Genomic DNA, 13,812 nt, shown 5'->3' with positions numbered 1-13,812 from the left:
AGGCACCAGTTCAGAGTTTCTACACCCTTCCTGGGATCTGCTGGAAGTGTGAGAAAGAGGGAGAAGGAAGCAAAGGTGGGTCAGGAAGGTTGGCTAGCCCTGCCGCCATCTCCTGAAGGCCAGTGGCCAGCCACTCTCGCCCCCCCCCCATACTGGATATTTATATATCTGATATGCATTTTATCTATGTATTGTAACTGCATTTCCCCCAGACAGACCAATAAAAAAACCAGACTATCTGGTGGAAAACTAGACACCTAGCAACCCTAATGGTTGATGGTATCAAACTCCACTGAAAAGTCCAGGAGTATCAATAGAGTCACACTCCCTCAGCCAATCTCCCAGAACAGGTCATCCAAGAGGGTGACCATGGTTATTTCAGTACTATAACCAGATCAAAGTATCTAAGCATTTCCCTCATCCAGGAAAGCTTGAAATTGTCCAGCTACCACCCATTTAATCACCTTGCTCAAGAATAGAACATTTGATACTGTTCAATAGTGTTGAGATCTCCTGGGACAGGGGTAGCCTTCTTTAGGAGCAGATGCACCATAGACTAGTATGACCACCCCCTCTCTCAAGGAGGCATTAATTGCCTCTCACACCCAGATTTGACTAGCCAGGAAGGGCAAAGGTCATACAAAAAGGACCCTTCAAGGATCCTACCCCCTAGAAATTTGCTGGAGAGGGATCCCTGAAACTGAAGCCACAAGAATTGCAGCCACGCTTGACTACTATCCTGCCAGTGTTGAAGAGAGAACCTTTTTGTTTTTTCTCTCCAGGGTGGAGAGAATCCAGAGACACTGGGTTATGGCATGAACTTGAAGAGATGGTAAGGAACTCCTCACTTCTCAACTTCATTCACAGTGGGAGCTTGGTTAATAAATAATGTTCTGCACTACTTTCTTCCTTCTTTTCCCATCTTGAAACCAACTCGTAGTTTTTGGAATGGAAGCACTGGAAATATACTGCCATTCTCTACTGTATTCAGGAGGACATGTGAACTTTGCTTCTCTCACATGACCCCTGCTTGTGATAGACAGGGTTCCACCTTTCCTCCAAGTGCAAGGTTTTGTTTTCTCATTCGAAAGAATCACAGCCATTCACTTACAAAACTAATTGCTGAGTGATATGCCCCTACTATTCAATGAGAGCCGATGGAAACAAGCTCTCTGCACATCTATATCACATAGCCCTTCATTCTGTTTTACTGGCAAAACTCAGCAATGAATGGGATGGCACATGGGTGAGGAGCGGAAAGGCAGTGTTTCACCTATCTTTGTCCTGGTCTCCCATATGACCACAGGCAGAGCACAGATGGGGCCAAGGCTAGTTTTCCATCAGACAATGGCCTCTCAAGCCTAAGAAGCAGATAAGGAAGCTGTGATTGGGATGTGGGGTGAAGTGAGAAACAGAAACAGAAAGAGTTGCTTTGCTACAGAAATCCCACAAATATTTCTGAACCACACACAGAGATCATGAACCACTGCCATTTTCTAAGTGCTTTGAAATATAGAGCAAATAGACAATACATTAGGTTTGCAATGGGTCCAGCTTGTAGGACATTTAGCTCCTGTTAGATAAAAGTATCATATCACTTTAGAGATTGTGAATGTATCATTTTAAAGTTCATAGAAAGAAGTCAATTCCTTTCCATCTTTTAAGGTGTGTTAGTTCTATACTGCTCTATACATGATAGTATTATGCAGGATTTTTGGGGGGGGGGGGTACAACTGAAAAGTCTGGATGGAAAGTTATCTAGACCTTGAGGGGCAGGCATATTTTTTATACTAGAGAACAGCACCTGGAAAACCCGGGGCCAAACCTGATCCCTAGGAATACCAATTGTCCTTATAGTTGCCAACCCAGATGACAGAATGTGTGAGGAAGGACTAGTGTATGGCAGCATTGTAGCATCAAGGAAGGGATATTTAACACCTTAAGCTACCCTGATCTCACTATTATCACAAATCTGCTGTTTAGCTGGCCAGGGGAAAATACATTTATTCATTCTCCATCAGGCCAAATAGAAAAGGCTGGAGAGGCAACAATCTAAACTGAGAAAGTTTAGATTGTGTGTTTAAGCCACAGGAGGAAGGGTTAAAAACTCCCCCCACATACACACACACTACTGCCCTAATCCTTCATTCCCTCCATAGAACAAACCATTTGGAAGTCCTGAACATGGATCTCCCATCTTATATGCAGTTGGCCCTGAATCTCTTATTTTATTACCAGCAGATCTTTCATGTCAGGAATGCTACAAGGAATACTTTTCATATGACAGACTCAGATTCACATAACCTGCAATGTACGTATCACTATTCTACACTATGTCTTTGTCTCTCCCTCACACACACACATACTTTAAATTCTCTCACATGGAAAACTCAATGAATGCTATCTTGTTTTTATTTTTTATCTTTATTACTACAATACAGCAGCACTTTTCTACCACTATAAAGGATGATAGGGGAGACAGCCTGCCATAGCTGCAGGGGATCCTATGCCTGTTGACTGCTAACGCTGCTTACGACTTAAGAACTGATCAACTGGCCCCCAAGGCAACAGCTTAACAAGCCCCAGTAGAAGAGGGCTTGAGATTTCTTCCTCAGCTAAGAAAATGAAACCATTTACCTGGTATGACCAATGCCTAGAAATCAAGAGCAACAATATTAGTTTCTTTGGTTTCTTTTACAGTAGAAGGGGAGAGGTGTGGCTTAGAGCACTTAATAATACAGGGGCAATGTGAATTACACAGTAGGTTAGTGACTGTCACTGAATGGACTGCACATTATTTGGTAGGGGGTATTTATTGAATGCTGGTGCCTATTTTTAAGAATCTAGAGTACTGAAAATGGGTGCTCAGCAGATCTGTGATTTCAAACAATATATCTTACTACATATGCTGCAAAGGAGGTGTAATATTGTGATTTAAGTCCTTTTCAGATGTTACATACGTGCATAATAGGAGGCTGTCTACAGCACTTGTTAGATCTTCCCAAGACACAAGGTTGTCATGTTATCAGAACAGGGGCAACATTCATATTTTGCATTCACATACAGCTCTAGTATGCATAAAGAAAACCTGGCGGGGGTTCCAGGGTTCTGGTTTGGACATACCAAAAAAGTACATGCATGCAAAACACACATATTGCCTCTGTTCAGACAACATGGAAGCTGCATATATCAAAAGCATCATGGGAATGGTGTGTTCTTAATACATACGGTTGCCAGGCTCCCAGGAGACATGAATGAAACATCTGAAAAGGATATAGTAATTGCAGAGCTCCCTCTCTCATCCTTCCTCTTTCTGTATATAATATACTGGCATATGTTGATGACTACTGAAATGCAGCTTCTTATGGGAGAAATGTGGGCAGCTGTTTTACAGTACAAGGCAATCCTAGACAATGGTTTAGGACAGGAAATGAAGAACACCATAGTGAGTTGGAACTTCATAAGGCAAGGGAGGGATTGGGGAAGGCAGAATTTAATTGCTCAAAGTTGGAATTTGTCCAGGACACCACAGCTAACACTCTTCGCTCATAAAAAGTGTTAGGGGATCCTTAATGGCAACGAATGGTCAGGACCTTGATTTTAAGCACCATCTGTAAGATCACATTTCTTCCAGCTATTCATCCCACTAATCAAATTGCTTTTGTCTAAAAGAAAGAGAAATCTCAGAAGAGTGGGTTCATCTCTTATGGGAATCTGAGCCCAATCCTAAATTGGTTTACTTTGAAGCGAGCACTACAGTGTTTAAGGAGGCTAATTCTGAGGTAAGCCTACCCTGGATTTTTAAAGCCTAAAACTACAGCTATGAAATACAAAATACAACATAAAATACAAGTGAGAAAAAGTGGTTCCATTGGTCAGAATGAAAATAGATAGTGATTAGGGTTGCCTATAGTTCTTCTGGCATTCCAACTCATCTCCGGACCAGAGATCAGTTCCCCTGGAGGAAATGTCAGCTTCAGAGAGCAGGCTCTATGGCAGGGGTGGCCAAACTGTGGCTCAGGAGCCACATGTAGCTCTTCTAGACATATTGTGTGGCTCCTGGAGGTCTCCAAGTATCGCTGTGGCCATACACTTTATTTTAGTTTTTCTCCCTTTTCCTTCTTTCTTTCCATGTCTTTCCCTCCCTTTTCCTTTTTTCCTTCCTTCCTTCTTTCTTTCCATGTCTCTCATATTTTCAATAAAAATGTTGGGGGTTGCCAGGTCTGACTCAGAAAATACCTGGGGACATTGGAGGTGAAGCCTAGCAAGGATGTTACATCACTTTTGTGTTGTCACTTCCAAGTCAAAGGTCAAGTGATGGCTCTTCCCAAGCTCCACCCCTTCTGATGATGTCACTTCCAGTATACTGCAGCAAAACTCCACCCCTTTTTCTGATGTCACTTTCAAGACACTGCTCCAAACACGCCTTTTCATCTGAAGTCACTTTAATGCATCATGTCTTACAGCTCTCAAACATCTGACATTTATTCTATGTGGCTCTTATATTAAGCAAGTTTGGCCAGCCCTGCTCTGTGGCATTACATCCCTGCTGAACTCCATCCCTTCTCAGATTTTACTGTCTCCGGGGTACTACCTCCAATCTCTAGGAATTTCCTTGTTTGGAGTTGGCAACCCCAAATTAGTCATGTTTAATTAAACCATGACTGTTTTTTTGTTCACTTGTTTAACAAAATATATATTTCTGCTTTCATAAGGGCCACCAAGTCAGCTAACAAATTAAAACATACGTACTCAAATCACATTATAAAACTATTAAAATCAACCAAAACACATCATTAACACAGCTAAAACCACAGTTTTAAAAACATACAAAGACATAAAAACAACAGTTACACATTTTGAACATCTGAAACATTGGACATGAAAGAGGGAACATTGAGGGTATGACGAACAAAACAAAACAAAAATATCCACTGCTGGCAGAAGATGGCAACAGAAGGGGATAGATAACTTTCCCTGAGGACAAAGTTCCAGAGTTTTGGTGCCACAACTGAGAAGGCCTGGTACCATATTGTCACCCATCTAATCTCAGAAAGCAGGGGCACTCAAAGCAGGGCCTTTGAAGACTACCACAGTTATTGGGTAGGTTCATAAGCAGTCCTTCAGATATGTTGGTCCCAAACACATATAGGACTTTAAATCCTGAATTGTGCTTAGAAATGAGTTGGGAGCCAGTGTATATGGACCAAAATTATAGCAATCTGGTCCCTATGACCCACTCCAGTCAACATTCTAGCTGCAGCATTCTGCCCCAATTGAAGTTTCTGAATATTTTTCAGGGCAGTCCCACGCAGAAGTTTCTGAATAGTTTCAAGGGCAGCCCCACACAGAATTCATTGCAGTGACTTAATCTACATGTAACTAGGGCATGCATCCCAGTGGCCAGATCTTTTCTGCTGAGAAAAGCTGCAGCTGGCTAACCAGTCAAAGATAGTAAAAGGCACCCCTGGCCACAACTGCCACATGATTATCCAATAGGCCTGGGTCCAAAAGCACTCCCAAACTACAGACCTGTTCCTTCAAAGCGAGTACAATCCCATCAGAACAGGTGACACCTTAAATCCCCAATCTTGTGTATACTGCATAGACACTGAGTAATATAAGCAACCCCACCCACCCATAGACTGGAGCATGGGGTTGATGTTGATGAAACATATTAGAAATAGCCGTCTCCTCTAAAAATATTCTCTGTCATCTTTTCTGCTACCCCACATATCTGATCAGAAAACAGCCTCACTTCATAAATCACAGAAAAATTAATACACAGATCATCACAGTAGATGGTTTCAGTATAAAATTATAAATGTATTTTTTCATTGCTTTTCTTCCAAGCAGGAGCTAGTGAAAATAGCTAGGAGGCAGCCTGCCAGAACCCACCCTTCTGCTGCTATTCAGAGATGGCAGAACCTAGAAAAGTCTATGTATAAAACAATGGATTCCTACCCCGCCCCCTAACAAGGAGACTTCTGGCACTGTAATAGTAATGAATTTATCATTATAAGCAAGAGTCCAGTTCAGCTGCTCCTCTGGATCCTATTCCACCTTTGGGTGACTCTACACACACCCAATACCCCTATCATTTTGCATAAGTGTATTTTGGAAAAGGAGGAAGCTGTCAGCTCCTAGCACAACCCAAAAGACCAAAACAGTAGCCTGCAAGAGAGACCTCTGCCATCCTCTCACTGTGTAAGCTCTGCCATCCCAAAGCACTGAAGACATTATATGAACAGTGTGGAAACTAAAGAAAAGATCTTGCCCAAAAGAGCAGGGGCATAAGGCTGACAGAGTACTGCAACTCTTAAGTATGGGGGTGGGGGGGGGATACAAATTTTACTTCAATGAGCAATGTAAATTGTGTGATTGGTGTGTATGCTTTTCTGCCAAGTGCTCTAAATGAAGGGATTTCCATTATTTTGAAAAATGAAATCTTATGGAAGGAACTTACCTATTTATATATTTTTACTTGATATCTTCCAACACTCTTAACTAGTAAACCTCAATGGTTCTCTAACAAACAACTGGTTAAAGACCTGGCTTTGCTAACCAGCAAATTAGGTTGTCAAACTCTCTGAATATGAAGTCAGTTGTTATCAGATTTTCAACGGGCTAAATAATTCATCTCCAAGTGCAACATTTATGTAATGTGCAATATGTAGTATTTTTTTTCTTCCCCAGTGTAAAGATTTGGCATTTCTCTGCCTCCCTCAATTAATTATTCTTGAGTCACTACTGGAAACTATAAGGCAATTGGCAGTTGTAAGGACCCTTTTTTTTTAACTTCAGAAGTATGTCTCCCTCCCAGACTCAGGGTTGAATTCTATTTTACCTAGTCTTGCTAAGAAACCAAATGCTGGAAGACGTGTGATTGACTTTTCCTAGCACTTTTAGACAGAAATTGCAGCTTCAGGACTCACCAATTTTTTTTTATCTAACATAGAAAACTACAAAAAACTACAAAAATACAAGGGAAAGAAAAAGGGGGGGAAAGGGGAGGGGACTGGGAAAGGGGGGGGGAGAGCAACATACAAACAATAAACACTACACTACATCTCTTGTATTCCCTTCATGCTGCAATTTTTCTTAAAAGTTAACTTTCTAACATGCGATCAGATTAGTAGATCTTATACAGTACAAGCCATATTCAGGATCAGATCTTCTTCCCCCCCCCCCTTGTGTCTCGGTGTCAATTCTCTCTGCGCAGCTGGAGCAGCTGTGCCCGCTCTCTCCTCCCCCCCCCCCACCTTCCCCTTCAGACTTTGGACGTTCGTCTTGATGGAACTCCTGATGATTGAACAAAAAGTCTGTCAGCTGGGCTTCCAATGTAATCTTATAAGTTTGATCCTTATAACTAAACAAAACGCCTTCTGGAAACAACCATTTATATTTCACATCACATTTCCTCAAGAAAGCCGCAAGTCCTTTATACTTGAATCTTCTTTTACAAGCCAAAAATGGAACATCCTTCAAAATTTTAACCTTGTTGCCCAAATGCTCCAAGTCCACATTGTACGAATTATATAAGATGGTGTCCCGAGTCTTCCTAGATGAAAAGTCAATAATAATCTCGCGAGGCAGCTGCCGCTTCATTACATACTTTGAAGACGTCCGCCGGACCTCCAAGATGTCGCTTTTTAACTCTTCTTTAGTTGCCTCTGCGAATGTCGCCAAAAGTCCAGACACCACATCTTTTAAATTTTCATTTTCCTCCTCTTTTACATTCTGAAGACGCAGTACCATTTGGGCACGGTCCACTTGCAATCCTATTAATTGATTCTCCAAAAGCTTCACTTCCTTACTTGTTGCTTTCATGAGTACTGCGTTCTCGTGCGCAGACTGCTCTGCTCCGGTCGCTGTTTCTTTAATGGCTTTCACCTCGCTCTCCACTGAATCAACCTTTTGCCCCATTTCATTCAGTTTCGCTACAAAGGGCTGCACAGCATCGAAAACTGCTCGTCTCACCAACTCTTCCAAAGTTTCCCCCTTCCCCTGTAGCGTCGCCATCACCGATTTACTCATTGCTGGGCTCTGCTTTTTCATCGCCATCTTGGGGGGGGGGGACGCCAACTGAGTTCCGAAACTCGGTAAAGGGGGAAGAAATCTGCACCTTCTTAGCTTCAGCTCCCACCAATCCTTCACATACGCTTAAGAATCAGAAGGGATTCGCTTACTTACAGGCTTTCACCTTAAATCTGCTTATTGCCGTTCTCCATGGCCTGGCAGCACGTGAGGCGCTGCGCCAGTCTGATGGCCTCCGTTGGAGCAAACGGGCAATTTACCCCCTGCATTGCATTCAGGGGGCTCTTCCCGCGGCGCCCCGGATCCAGGCTCCCTCACTGGGAGTCCTGGGGGTTAACCCTCGCGGGTCAACCGCCCGGACAGGCTGCTCAGACAGTTCCCCCCGGACCTGCGGAGAGGAACGTCCAACATGGCCGGGAAAACGAAACCGAATCAGGACTCACCAATTTTGACTGCAGCATAGAGAAAGAAAGGTTTAATCCTTTTCATCCAAATGGGTTTGCACCCAAAAAAAATCCAGGAAAACCAGATCTGGGTTTCAGGGATCTTCAAAAAAATCTGGGATTCCTGAATTCCAGGAAAGATTCTTTGATCCGTTGAAGACATTTCAAAGAATCCCAATTTATTCAGCCATTATTCCCTATGGGGAAAAACTACCTGGAGACTATCTGGGGAGTTTCAAGAAAACTCCATCAAATTTGCTGGGAAACTAATCCTGACTGTTGTCTAAAGACCCCCAAAGTTTCAGAAAGATTGTACCCCAGGGTCCAATTCTATGGGCCCCTGAAAAAGGTGCCCCCAGTCACTCTTCATTGTTCCCTATGAGGAAAACTATCTGAGGGTTAACCAGGGGGCTGGGAGGTGGCATTTTTCAACAAAACTCTACCAAATTTTCAGGAAACCAACTCCTTACTGACTCTAAAGACCACCCAAGTTTCAGGAATATTGGTCCCTGGGGTCATATTCTATAGGCCCCTGAAGAAGGCGCCCCCAGCCACTCTCCATTGTTTCCTATGGAAACTTAGACAAACTGAACCAGACAAGGAGAACTTCTGCACAGATTAGCCACTCACTCCCCCTCCCTGCCTCACTTCCCCTCCCTCCTGCCTCTGCCTCAGTCCCCCCCATCCCTCCTTCTCCTCCCCTCTTGGAAAAAAGTGGGAGAAGCTCAAGGAGGAGCCAGCCAGAGGCTAAAGCCATTTCCCCAGATTTACCCAGATTCTTCCAGGTATCTGGATCCAAGTTCCCTGATTGGATCTGAGATTCTCTTATTTGATTCAAGAAAGCCAGATTTAGCCAGATTGGCAAAACTCAGGCTTTTTCTCGAATCTCAGCTCCTCCTTTGTCCCATTCTGGCATTGTTATTAGCCCTGGAAAGGAATTAAGATAAGCAGAAAGTATACAGCATAGACATTGTAGAATTTTCTGGAACTCCATACTTAAGGACTGTCAACAAAGCAGCAAGTAGGAGAGCAGAGATTAAACCACATGAACAAAGATTGTATTCTGCTGGACCAATGAAGCTTAATACTTTACAATACAATGAAACTTATAATAACTTATAAGAAACTTATAATACAATGAAGTTTGAATACATTACAAAGAAACTAGTAATGTTCTCCAACTCATTTCTACTCATTTCTAGCTACTTAGGAAACTTCCCTTTGGGGTTCAAGAAGGAAAGAATTAAGGGCTGCTGTTGACCGAAAAATAGCCCAACATCCCATTTTGCACACTCAAGAGATCACACAACTCTCAGGGGATCCAGAGGACATTGTTAGTAGCTTAGCCCAAGTGACTCATTAGTTCATCTTTACTGATGTAGTTAATAGCATGAGTTCTTCTAGAATCCAGCATCATTGCCTGCCAGCACCTCAGGCACCATTGGGAGGAAATGGGAGGGGAGAGTGCTCACCAGTGTCATGCTGGTGTGCTTACATCACTTCCGGTAAAAATGGAAGTGACATAAGGATGCTCTAGTAGGTTTTTTGTAAATCATAGACGGTCTAAAGCTGTCACTTCCAGTTTTTATCAGAAGTAATGTAAACCTGCCGGTACAATACCAGATCGGTGCACCAGGCCCTACCCCCAATTCTTCCTGGGGGTTGTCAGCTGCAGATTGGCAACCCTGAGTTTTATTGGCTGGTAATGAATGACCCAGGTGTTTAAATTTACTCCCCCCCCCAAAAAAAAAAAAAAATTGTTCACCATTTTTTAAGTCCCAAGAATTTGCCTACTTCCAGCTGAAGGCATAGCATGCTGTTCTGCTTTGACTAAACCAAGCCACACCAGATATAAGCTACTCTGAATTCTTTAGAGGAAAAGCAGAGGGCAAGAGTCCTAAAAGAAATATTGGTAGCCAGCCAAGAACAAAGTTGCAAAAAAAAGATAAGCTAGGCCACCCCGACCCCTCCCTCCCCCCGCCAGCCCAGCTCATCTGCCTGGCAGGAGGAAGGCACAGGGTGATTTTTAATTAATCTGGCTTCATCTGCAGTTTCCCCATCATACCGGAAAATGACATCATTTTCCAGCATAACGCGGAAGCTTTGGGTTTTGCCAACATCTAATTCATTAAAATTGCCTGTTTGGAGGCAATAGTTAATTAATCTGGCTTTGGTGTGACCTGCAGCTCCCTCATGATATCATTTTCTGGTGTGGCAGTGAAGCACGGGAGTTAAGTACCCCACTATCCTGGGCCCCTGCCCCCTCCCTGGTTTGGCCCCTATGACATTCACATCTAAATAAATCACAAATTTAAACGATACAAATTTAAATGGTACTAATGATGACAAAGATTTTTCTGGAATTGTTTAAAGCTGAACAATCAACCGTGGAGGCACTTGTTTAGTCTCCCTAACAAACACCATTTTAACATGAAATTCTAGGCTTCCTAGCTGTCTGACTACTGTGACAGTAAATGAAATGTGAACTCTGTGTCTGCTTGCACCAGGAGGAATTCCTTATCACAAGCCCTAATGATTTCTATTGCTTCATTGCAGGAACCTCCGTAAGAAGACACAACAATGGATCAATGTAGTCATTGACTAACTCACTCTGTGGATAAAGAAAGGGTTGTGCATTAATACAGCTTAAACCTATACCGAGGGTTCCTAATAGCATAACAATCTGACCTCCAAATTTAACCTTTAGCAACAGCTGTGTTAACTTTTCGGCTAAGAAATAAGGAAGAAGTATGGATCTTCCTGGCCCTGCATTCGTTCCTTGTCCCACATGAACCATCAATCACATGGAGAAAAGCTTCAACCTTGCAGGCTTGGAGATGGGTAGAAATTGATATAAGCACTCAAGCCATGCCTGCTTCAATTACAAGGAAGGTGTTGCTCACACAGAGGACCCCTCTAAATAATCCCATATACAAGGTTACTGATATAGAGTTTTATGGCCCTCTTCCTTGCTTTCAAAAAATTAACAGATTATTTGCTGATTAAATTAAGTAAATGTTGATAATGCTACACTATCTCAGTGTAGAAGGGAATAAAATTCTGACTGTATATACCTCCAACTAAGGCTGCAATCCCGTGCATACCTACTTGGGTGTAAGTGCAGTGGAATTCACTGCAAAGGAGCAGACTATAAATATTGTTTGGGGTCTGTTCTAGACACATTATATGAGTACAAAGATGCACAGGGTCTGATTACAAGAATGTGCTTGATATCCCCTTAAGTCTGATTTAAATATATATTAACTGGTGGACTGTCCTTAGCAATCAATTGATGCATTCAATAAGGGTGTCCTCCAAGAGAAAAATTTGGACCCAAAATTCAGGGTGAAGATAACTTTACCATGTATTCCTGATTTTAGGGTAGGGCAGTACTAGTTTGGGATTCAATCTCATATGAAGGGGGAGAGTCTAGAATATCAGAACCATTATTTTCAATGGGGGAACAAATTTGATGGGCTGGTGCAGGTGTTTTTAAAGATGATAGCACCAAATTTGCACAGCAGACCTCCCTCTAATCTAAAGCTCCCGCGAGTTTAAAGCAGAATGGACAAAGGGGTTTGGCTTTACCGAGCCCCTAAGTAGGCATCCCTTGAAGCACTTCACTGTTTCCTGGGAGGGGGAGAATGTCAGCAGCCCAGCAGAAGAGCTGCACCCAGTTTTTTATGCACTCTTACAATGATCATCATACTTTTTTTTTTACCTTTCCATTGAATAATTTGCATTTCCCATCCTTTCTTCTTGTGGTCATTTGTTTCCTTTCACAAAGTAAGAAAGGCTTCTTTTGCAGATCCCCACCCTATCACTGCAAATCTGAAAATATTTCAATTGTGTGTGAGAGAGGGGGGAGGGGATGTGATGAATCAACAGATACCATGCTGAACCTCCCAGCTGCTTAGCTTGAATTACAAGGATCCACTAATATAGAGCAGTAGGAAATCCTTAAGAAAGCCTTAAATGCATTTAGTTGTCCAAAGCTGTCACAGAGAATTCCTGATCTCTGTGTCACCACCACCATCTGACTACTGCTTGGGGCTGTCAAAACCAGAGCCTAGCTACTTTCAGGGACTGAGAAGCTGGCAAAAACAGCATCTCCCATATCATGCTTTGGCAGCATTTGTGGCGGGGGGGGGGGGGGTTGTTTGCATTATTTGTAGTCTGCCTTTCTCACTAGGACCCAAGGCACCTCAATCAAGTCAATACAATCAACAGGATTGGACATCCAATAAAAAATGCAATAGTATTTGTAAAGTAGAAATTTGGAACCAACCAGAAATCTGAAAACAGAACAGAAGCAAAGTGCAAGTATTAACATGATATATTCAATAATGCAAAAATTACACAGTAGGACCCTACTTAAAGCAACAGGCAGTATGAGCTTTACACAGTAGTATATAGACCATTGTCCCTAAACTTGCTAAAATAATAGTAACACACATGCTATTGATTTTAGAGCAAAGAGAATAACAAGAATAGATCCTGCATTTATCAATCAGTTACTAACTGAATGAGCTTTCATGCTTTTTCCATTCTGTTCTCTGTATGTATCAAACGTCCCATTTGGCCTCTGTTCCCTGTTTGTTGACTTTTCAGTGCAGCTGGTTGGCCACTGTGTGAAACAGGATGCTGGAGTCGATGAACCAGTGGTCAAGTCCAGCAGGGCTGGATCTTATGTTAACAACAGATATATCAGGATAAAATTATGATTGCTGGGCCCTGTGAACCACAGCTTACTATCCTTAAACCATGTCCTGGAGCTTCAATTGAATCTACCATGAGCTCCAGATACACTATTCACAGCTATGAGTATAAGTCTGGTTTACACATGCAGCAGTGAGGTGGAAATGAGACATTTGAGAAAAGATAGACTGAATTGTACCAATTTTAAGTTAGAGAAGTGTTTTTAACATTCTGCATATAAATCCTCCGCATAAAGAAAAACTGATATGCTAATTCTTTTCTTGCAGGGAGATTTTCAAGGGAGGGGGCATTAGAAACAAGCCTCTGACATCTACAATCTAAGATGCTTCAGTCCCTTTTACCACCTCAAGGATCGGTTTTTCTGTACAATCCTCTGCAGAGTTATACCATTCTAAACCCAATGAAGTCAATTAGCTTAGAAGAGTGTAACTCTGTTTAGAACTGCATCATGTCATCTGAGCCCACATCAAGTTGACTATACACTAACAGGCCCATACTTGCTTGATTATCACACAGCTATCTTAATACCTATGTTTACATAATAATTTTTCTGATATATCTCCCTCATTTTTTATGTTTCGTTTAATTTGCCTCAGGTCACTAAGAGGCACTT

This window comes from Eublepharis macularius, chromosome 6, assembly GCF_028583425.1.
Source record: "Eublepharis macularius isolate TG4126 chromosome 6, MPM_Emac_v1.0, whole genome shotgun sequence".
Classification (NCBI taxonomy): Eukaryota; Metazoa; Chordata; class Lepidosauria; order Squamata; family Eublepharidae; genus Eublepharis; species Eublepharis macularius.
This window is presented reverse-complemented; position numbering follows the sequence as displayed.